Source organism: Rhopalosiphum maidis, chromosome 3 (genome assembly GCF_003676215.2).
Source record: "Rhopalosiphum maidis isolate BTI-1 chromosome 3, ASM367621v3, whole genome shotgun sequence".
Taxonomy (NCBI): domain Eukaryota; kingdom Metazoa; phylum Arthropoda; class Insecta; order Hemiptera; family Aphididae; genus Rhopalosiphum; species Rhopalosiphum maidis.
Window position 1 is genome coordinate 8,932,053 of NC_040879.1, and position 9,628 is coordinate 8,941,680.

The window sequence follows — 9,628 nt, forward strand, 5'->3', positions numbered from 1 at the left end:
AAAAAATAAATAATTAAGGTATAGAATCGAATACTATCTAATTTAATATAATGATATATTATTTTGTCTCATGTATTTGTATGTTATATACTATTATAGTTATGTAACATGTGTAATACAATGTGAAGGTTGAATTATTTAATAAATAAATAAAATAAATACAAAATATATTATTCATTTTTATTTTTTGTCATTTTTACATATTAGGTACACAATATTTTATTAAATTTAATTTAAAATTGTTGATTTAAACATGATCCCTCCAATAGTGTCTACATATCACTAAGTTCACAATTTCACATCATCATAATCTAATAGTTAAAACTTTGATCCCGTGTTTAAATGTAGGTAAAACGAATCACAATCAAAATAACATGCATTTCCCAGCACCCAGCAACCTCTTTACATTAAGAATCAAAAAGTTACAGCGAGTGCTTGAAAAAACTTCATTCCCGCCAAACATGAATATTTTTAAATCAGAATTTATTCCTATGCCAATACTTGGCACATCAAAAATCAGACTTAAAATTGTAATTTTTTTTGTAATGTATTATAAAGATATTTATTTTTATTTTAAAGAATTCGTTTTAGTGCAAAATAAAAAAATGTAATTCAACTGTTGGGGAAATGCCCCATAATTTTTAAATATTTAAATTATGTTTGAATTTGTTATATTTGCCAAGCCTCCATTGAAGTACCAAATAAATTCTTTACAAACAAAATAAATATCTTTACAAACTATTATAAATATGTTACAAATGGAGGCTGAAAAAAAATCTAATCGTAGAGGGAAAAAATTAAATATTTTTTCTATTTATTTTATAGAAATTCAAAATATTTGTATAATATTTTAATATTTATACCATAATTCAACAATATAACATAGTATTCCATACAACTAATAATATAAAAATACATGAAACAAAATAATACGAATTTTTATTTTTGTTTAATATAATCTTATATTTCTCATTCTTCTATTTCTAATAGACAATAAAAATTGCATTATTATTTATTATACGGTCACCATAAAATTTCTGAAATAATTGAATGTGATAAATGATATGTAATATCTAAAAATATCTGTTCTTTTACTTTTTTCTTTACCAGAGTTATTTTAACAGGAAAAAACATACAGTATTTTTTTTTTTAATATAATACTTATCACGCAATATAAATATTAAACATTTGTTTATTTTATGGTCTTTAATTTTGGATAAATAACGACAATAAAACCGCAAGTCATCTATCACCAAATTGAAATCGTCAAAATTAATACAATTGACATTAAGATAAATCAAAATTCAAAATAACTTTAACGTAAGTCGTATATTTGTACGAATTACGATTGAGTGACCAGACAACTACCAAATGTATCTTATGCCACGAAGACAATCTAACGAATTACAAAGAATGTTAAGTCTACAAACAACTTTAACATCTCACAAACCAACCTCAAGTAATCTTAAGACAAACGTAAAGAATATCAACACAAAAACAAACTATATCAATAGTGTAGGTAATAAAAATAATTGTAAAACTACAATGCAGCAATGAACCACTTCTTTTCCTCTCGATCTTATGGACAGGCCGCATTTGATAATAGTCCCAATTCGTCAAGCTAAAACATCGAATTATAACAAATTACCCAATAACAAATACAAATTATCTACACGTAACTTAAAAAAAATAAATAATTAATTTGGTACTAATTCCAAAATTTCTATAAGTCGTTTGTCTTTCAACTCGAAAAATAATTCTTAAACGTAAATCGAAAACAGTTAATGACAAAAAAATACTCCATTACACACAATTTGGCTGTAAACATTATACCAGTAATGCCACCCATCAAATAGGTACACCGCCCAACTGAACGCCAAAACTATTATACTTCTCAACTATATTCGTTTTATTGGACCTCGCTCAACCATTCGACTAGTTAATGACACATTTTACATACTAATAGTACTTCTCCAGCTTCTTATTTCTTATTATTCGAGTATTGCTTAGAAAACCGTGATTTATTTAATAATATTGATGGTTAGATAATTGTTACTAGAAATATAAAAAACAATCTATCCATCACCTACCATAAAATCAGCAATTATTTATAATATTTTAAACGAAAATTTTCACTTCACAAAATAAATATACGTCTGATATAAATCTATATATTCATTATTTATCATAATATAATAATAATTTTTTCACAAAAAATATAACACAATTAAGGGGTTTCGAATAGGCAATCCGTAGTAACATTAAGTCCAACGGTGTTCACAGAAAGTTCTTGTTTCCAATATTTTAAATTTTAATATATAGTATTTGGTATCAAATAAAGATATTAATTCTAGCTAAATATACATATTTATATATACCTAATATACACGTGGGTTAGATATTAACTATAATTTACATTATTTTTCAATATATTTATACCCTAATCTAAGTGGTTCATTTTTTTATGACTTTAATGTACATATCCATTGTAATAACTTGTCTTTTTTCTGTTAATTTGAAATAAAATAAATTAAGCTAAAATTATTTTTATTCATATATTTACTTAAAAATAATAATTAGCTTTTTTTTGTTGTTTAATCATACTGTTAGTTAAATGTGATATTCTCGACTCTATTTTTTTGCAGTTTATGGCCACTAGAATCATTGGAAAATTAAGTGAAAATGGAATACTTGGTTATAAGATGGTAAAATATTTGTAAGATTTGCAATATCTGTAACTCAGGTGATAACTTAAAAAATAAAATGAACTAATTTTTAACTGTACTTAGATTTAGTCAACATTTTTTTCTATAATATAAACTTTATTTTTTTAGAGTAAAATATATTGTTTGTTAACGTTAAATACTATTGAGTATTGACTAATAACTCAACATTCTTAACTTTGACTTACCTTTAACTAACTCAAATTAATAGTTATCATTGTGTTTATTCGCTTGTAAAAAGTTTTATATAGGCAATATCTAAGCAAGATAATAGACAAATTCAATTGTTTTAGTGCTAAGGTTAATAAAGTTGTACACCACTGTGTAATAGTTATTTAATGAACAAATAAAAGATCTAAAATTATAAATTTATAAGGCATATGACATAATAGTATGTGACATACAGGTAGTAATAATTATAATAAAAATCATTAACAACGGGCAAGTATATGATAATGATTATGATAAAATTTCTATATTCATGTTTATAATAATTATTATTATCTCTTCAACAACATGATTAACAAGTTCCTAAAGGGGGAGCTATTTTGAAGAATCATGTATAATAATATAATACTACATACTATATTATTTAATAATAAGTAATTAGTAATTACATACATTTTCTTCAAGTAGACCATACATTACTTTTATGTTTTAATATATTAATATAGTTTTAAAAGTATTTTTAAAACTTAATGAAATAATATTTGAGAATTAAACTTGAGTCTTTATACAAACTTAGGTAAGAATATATTGCTTTAAATCCTATAGAAATACCATGTTAATAAATTAGTTGTGTAATATTTCATAATAATTATACAGTATACACTTATCACAAGTATTTGTATCATTATAAACCAAAATACACTTTGTTTAATTTCTACAAAATCTGATACCAATAAAACAAAAAAAAGTATAATATTCTTAAATGATTTATATGTGTGCATATTAATTTGGTTATTGTTTTGTGCATAATTTATACATGGTATAAAGTAAATTTAAACACATAAATATCCAATTCCTAATGAATAATATAATAAGATAGTTTGTATAAATTAATATGATTTAATAATTATTTTATTAATAATATTACATTAAAATATGTTAGTATCACTGAACTTAATGAGTCAGTTTCACCTGTAATGATTATTTAATGGCCAATTTGAACTTGGAGAAGGAAAAATTGAAATTTTAGTTTATTTTATTTATAACACTATAGATATGAGTTAGTCTTAATATATTTATAATACAAAAGGTAGTATGTGTCGAATAGCTGATAAAAAAAAAAAATATATACTAATATATACTCTATTATTATAGAGTATTTATTAATAATGCATTTACATTATGATTATGGGATAAAAACAATGATTTATATTTTTGCTATACGCCTAAATAATTTAATTTATTAAATTTATTAGGCACATTGATGACTGATAATATTAACCATAATAATATAATGATAAGTGATTTGATCAAAACCTAGTGTAAATGAATGAAGTCCAAATAGCATAACTATTGATTTAAAGTTACTAAATATGCTCTAAATATTCGTTTGTTTAATCATTTTTTTTTTACTCAAAATACATTAATAAAATAAATAATCACTAATATTTTACTTATATTAATAATAAAAATTAAATAGTTACATATTATATTATTATTTATTAATTATTTATAAAAATAAAAGAAAATTATAAAATTATTTTGTAAGCAAAAAATTTTTATAGCAATAGTTTATACAAAATATGCTCTTTATCTAAATCATACCAAATATGAACTCAAGTTAAAAAAAATGGTAAAATATGGAAAATAAAATTTAAAATATGAACTCATTACAGTTTTATGGTATGAAATATATTTTATACATTACTTAACTGTGGTTTTAATAATTATATTAAGTGGCTATTTCCAATAAGTACCTACTATCTACATACTATTTACTTATCTAAAACTAATACCATATGAGTATATAGTATATTTTATGTAATATGTATCCTAGTGTTAAAAAAATGTAATAGCAACTTGAATTTATGTGACCTACTACTATTATATAGTTGGAAAATTATAACAGTTATAAATTTATAATATGTGTGTTAATCAATTTTACTGGTACATAATATTATTAATATAATAATTTATATATTACAATAATTATTATGTTTTACATTTTATGTTAAGTTATTTATCAGACATCAATCTATATACACTGAAAAAAAAATGAAAAAAATATGATGAGTAACTTTTGAAGTAAGAATTACTTTTGATTTCTATACACAATATGCCTATATATATTATTAAAAAAATACAATTAATTATATGAATTATAAGAATAAACTATATTGGCTTTTACTTAGACCTATTTAAAAGTGAATAACTTCTTGCAGATTAACTCATTAGATAAATACAATGAATAGACATGTAAAATCAATGATTAGTTGACTAGAATTTTTTATTTTTACTTCTTATACTTTTTTGTACTTAATACCATTAAATTTGATTTATTGTATTGTCTGTACTATTAATATTTAGACAAGACAATAAGTTATTAATTTTATTAACTAATAACTAAAATTACTATTTAATTGTAAAATGTTTTTTCGTAGATATTAGTTTGTATGTTTAATCTTAAAATCACTGTATTTTTCACTGTATTTGAAAGTCGGTTTAATGAAGGAAAAACACCTGAAATATAAGTAAAATTTAAAATATTAGCAACTAAATAACATTTTATTTTATCATAATAGCTATTATCATCAAATTGAAAAATACTAAAAGTATAGCATTGTTATACCTAAAAATATAATTTTATCAATAAATCATCATCATATATTATTATAAAAAAAATTGTTCATATAACCTTTACATTTTAAATTACTAAAAAAAAATATGCTACAATTTAAAACAAAAATGATTAGTATACAAATATTATTTGTTTTTATGATATTAATAACTAAATAAGAAAATATAAATTGGAGATATAACAATAAATATATAATATAGTATTATATTTCATTATTTTGATGATATAACCAGGGTCTAAAATAGTTGAGTATGAATTATTAAATGTAACTTTTTTTGTGGCACAAAAAAACATTTTTTTATATTCATGTTCAAAAATTTGAATAATATGTATTATTTTTATTTATATCAATTATAAAAATGAAAATTAATAAATTTATATATATATAAAACAAAGGATATTTGTAATATTAATTATATATTTTACATTTGAGCCGGTCTCTGGGTAGACGTGTTCAGCACAGCCTATTATATTATAGATGAACAAATAATAAAAATATGGATATTTGTATATAATATATTGTAATAATTATTATTTTAAGTACTTTTATTATTATTGTACAAATTATTCATATTCACTACAGAATTATATATCTATAAAAATATCATAAAAAAATTACGAATTTGAATATTAGTATACTTATCTAATCAAATAAGCAGCACCGTTTTCTTGGGACTATTCAACAATTCTGTAATTCTAGTAGTTCACTGACAGTTGGTAAATTGTTTTGAAACATCATTTAGTATATACGTGTTTTTTGACAAAAGTATATTTTCAATCAACCAGTTTTCAGGTTCTGGAAAATAATTAACTCAAATTAGTATCATAATAAAAAAAGTTCCAGAATACATTTTACTGTGACATTGACAAATAACATTTTCATTCAGCTTCAATGAGATGGTCAGATAGGCGGCCAATGAACAACAAAGCTATTCAAATAAAATAAGAATACGGTGATGCTACGCAATGTACACCATAGTAACGATCATAAATTGTTCAATTTGATTTAGGTAATAAATACTATGTACCTGCAGTAATGTGTAGCATCTACATGTCAAAAACTCCACAATTCACAATGTTGTTTCTTGCTAAATCATGATTTAGTCAGTCCCAGTTGTATTCTTGTATGGCGATCGCTGTTGTACATCAACACAACGGAACTTGGGAAACTAGATTTGTGCTGAAATTGGTGAAACGACCATTGACGACTGCTAAGACCACGATAAAAGGAATATTTTAAACAATTAGTATTCAACGTGATCGACAGTTTGACAGTAAAACGTACAGGTAATAAAATGAGTTGCGATATACATATACCTATTAGCTATAGTGCGACGAGCATCGAGCAGCGTGTTGTAGTGTGTAGTCGACTGGAGCCGATATTTATGTTGATTATTCTATGATAATCATTAGAGGCCTTTGAGGCTTTAAACATTTTTAAGTGGAGTTGTTCTTGAAGCCCTTATAAAAACAGTCGATATCGGGCATTTCGGCACCAAAATTGTTATCTATCTTTATTTATCAGTTATTAGTGTTATCACATAAATACGTACGAATCACGAAACAAACGGAAATCTTAGATCTATCAATTTTTCGTGTTTTTTTTTTTTTGTAAACTAACGATTTAAAAATTCTCAAAACACGCTCGTAAATTAAATTATTCAAAATAGGTAATAGTGAAGGATATCGACGACGCCATTATAAAACAGCGTAGTTACGATAATTATAAAACGACAGCCGTCGTTTATTTATTACTGCTACGTGCTCTGACATCTCAGATAGTAATAGTAAATAGCAATAGCAATACCATTGATTATTATATAATATATTGATTATACCGATATGGCAATATGCGGCAATATGGTAATATGATAGCTATATATACAATCATATATAATTATCATTTTATTATTTTATAATTACGTTTTTCTGATCGTATTAAAACTACGCAGTATTAACATGGCAAACAATTTCATATATGGACATATTGATAAGGCTACATCCTGGCATCCTGTCGGTTGCCACAATCTATTTAAGTCTTCACTCATCGCACATACGCGGGATCCTGAAATGCGTAATAACTTGCGAACAACAGAATGTGTCGCGTATCTGTAAACCAGAAGGGACAAGAGAAGAGTAGACAGGGGGAAACCGATTATAGAAGCGGCTCCTGGAGAGAGCTCTGACAGACGTGATACACCGGTGCCAGCACGAGCACCTTAACGTCAGTTGACATTACGAATCAGTCCTTACGACTTAAGTCTATTTTTCGTAATTAATTACACTTTGAGTAGTTTACATTCACTTGCACTTTGAATATTTTACCAATATATCTAAACTTTAAAATATTTGTGCTACTCTTATTTATTAACCACGGCTACACCACTGCACACCAATTGCGGATTGGCTCACCGCAAGTGATTCAACAATATTCTAATAATTCTATTCATATCTAAATCTACTGAACAATTTCATCGTCAACATGAAATGCCAAATGCTGTTATAGTACCTATCGTGAGTATTCAGCAATGTTTTTCAAAATTTTAACAACTTCGCACATTTAATTCGCGGCATTCCAACACACTATACATACAACACTCATCAACACATATACGATAATATACTTTATAGTTATTATCATGAATGTTGACGAACTATAGATTGTAAAACCTTGTGCAATTTTTAATTTCAACGGAATTAGCGAATATTTTTGTAACTATAAATATTTTGTTTTGATATAATATTATCCTAAACCTATATTATGTAATTATCTCTTCTGCATTTTTATTCGTTTAATCATAGATAACTTTACGTAACAAAAAATATATATATAAATATATATTTACATTTAAACTCAGTAAAGAAATATTTTAAATTATCTGAATTATTACTAAGCAAATAGTTTTACTGTTATCGTTCAAATAGAAATTGAAATACATTTGGACTGTATAAATTACTATAGTTGTACTAATGTTCAACATTTTTAAATGAGACACATATATATATATTATAGCTCAGTCTATAACAGATACGTTAAGTTTTAAATCTATAATGTATAATAACGTTCTAATAATCAATTAGTTGTCATATGTTATACGTAGATATCTGCAGAAATCACAATATATGTAGGTGTTCAAAGGTATTAGGCATGCCCAACAAGGCATAAACTAATAATAACTACTAAAACTTTTAAAGCTTTTTAATTTAACTAGTTTGAGTGGCTTCTATTTATCAACTTTACAGTTAAAATACAACAAAGCTTTTTAAAAAGTTTGATGTAGGCAATATTAGGAAAAGTTAAAATTTTAAGTACTTACCTACCAATTCAATGTAATATACCTACCTATAATACGCCAGTAACCTATAATGATTGGTTTTTGCAGCAAAAATCACTTGGACTGTAATCAAGTTGTAAAAAATAAAGTTATAACCCAATATGTAGATTGTAGGTTTAATATTGCTATTTTATAAATTTATATTTAAATTTTAACATTATTAGTTTTATTCTAAAATTTAAACAAGTAAAAAATAAATAAACTAGTTGTTTGTTTTAAAATATTAATATTAACATAACTTTAATTTTTTTTTTAATGAGATAATAAAAAGAAAATGTGAATTGGGGCTTAACCTAGGGAAGATTGATCCTATCACATGGGACATATGGCTATGATAATAATATTCAATAATAAATATTAATAATAACATTTTTATTTGTGATAACAAAAACCAAACAGTCAAATAAAAATTGGGCAGGCCCGAGCCTAGTTAGTCTACCATGCAAACACGCCACTGGCGTAAATTTAAAAATAACACAGAATTCTACCTCTTGATCTTATGAAAAAAACATTTTACCATAAACCTAGTATTTAAATAATATTAGTATAATATCTATGACTACTCAAATAATGTTAAGTTTATTTACAATTTAAGTTTTTTAAAGTTTATTGTGAAAACTTAAACGACTTTACAACCATCATTGATATAGGTAATATTTAAATTCTAAAATCGTGGTTAAAATGTTAGCCACTTTTTTTTCTTATGCGAATCATTGAATATACATGAAGCTTTGTCAAATGCCAAGTTTTCGCTGACGTCAATA

General features: G+C 24.3%; 1 long non-coding RNA gene across 2 annotated transcripts; it reads right to left on the reverse strand.

The window, feature by feature from the left end:
* Positions 1-5,764: 5,764 nt before the first annotated feature.
* Positions 5,765-7,013, reverse strand: LOC113559931. Of its 2 annotated transcripts, XR_003406080.1 has the most exons (4): positions 6,847-7,013; positions 6,558-6,740; positions 6,386-6,458; positions 5,765-6,325 (listed from the first exon to the last, which is right to left on the reverse strand). It is a non-coding gene; the product is annotated as an uncharacterized LOC113559931 (long non-coding RNA). The 2 variants fall into 2 exon arrangements; XR_003406079.1 differs by lacking the exon at positions 6,386-6,458.
* Positions 7,014-9,628: the final 2,615 nt, after the last annotated feature.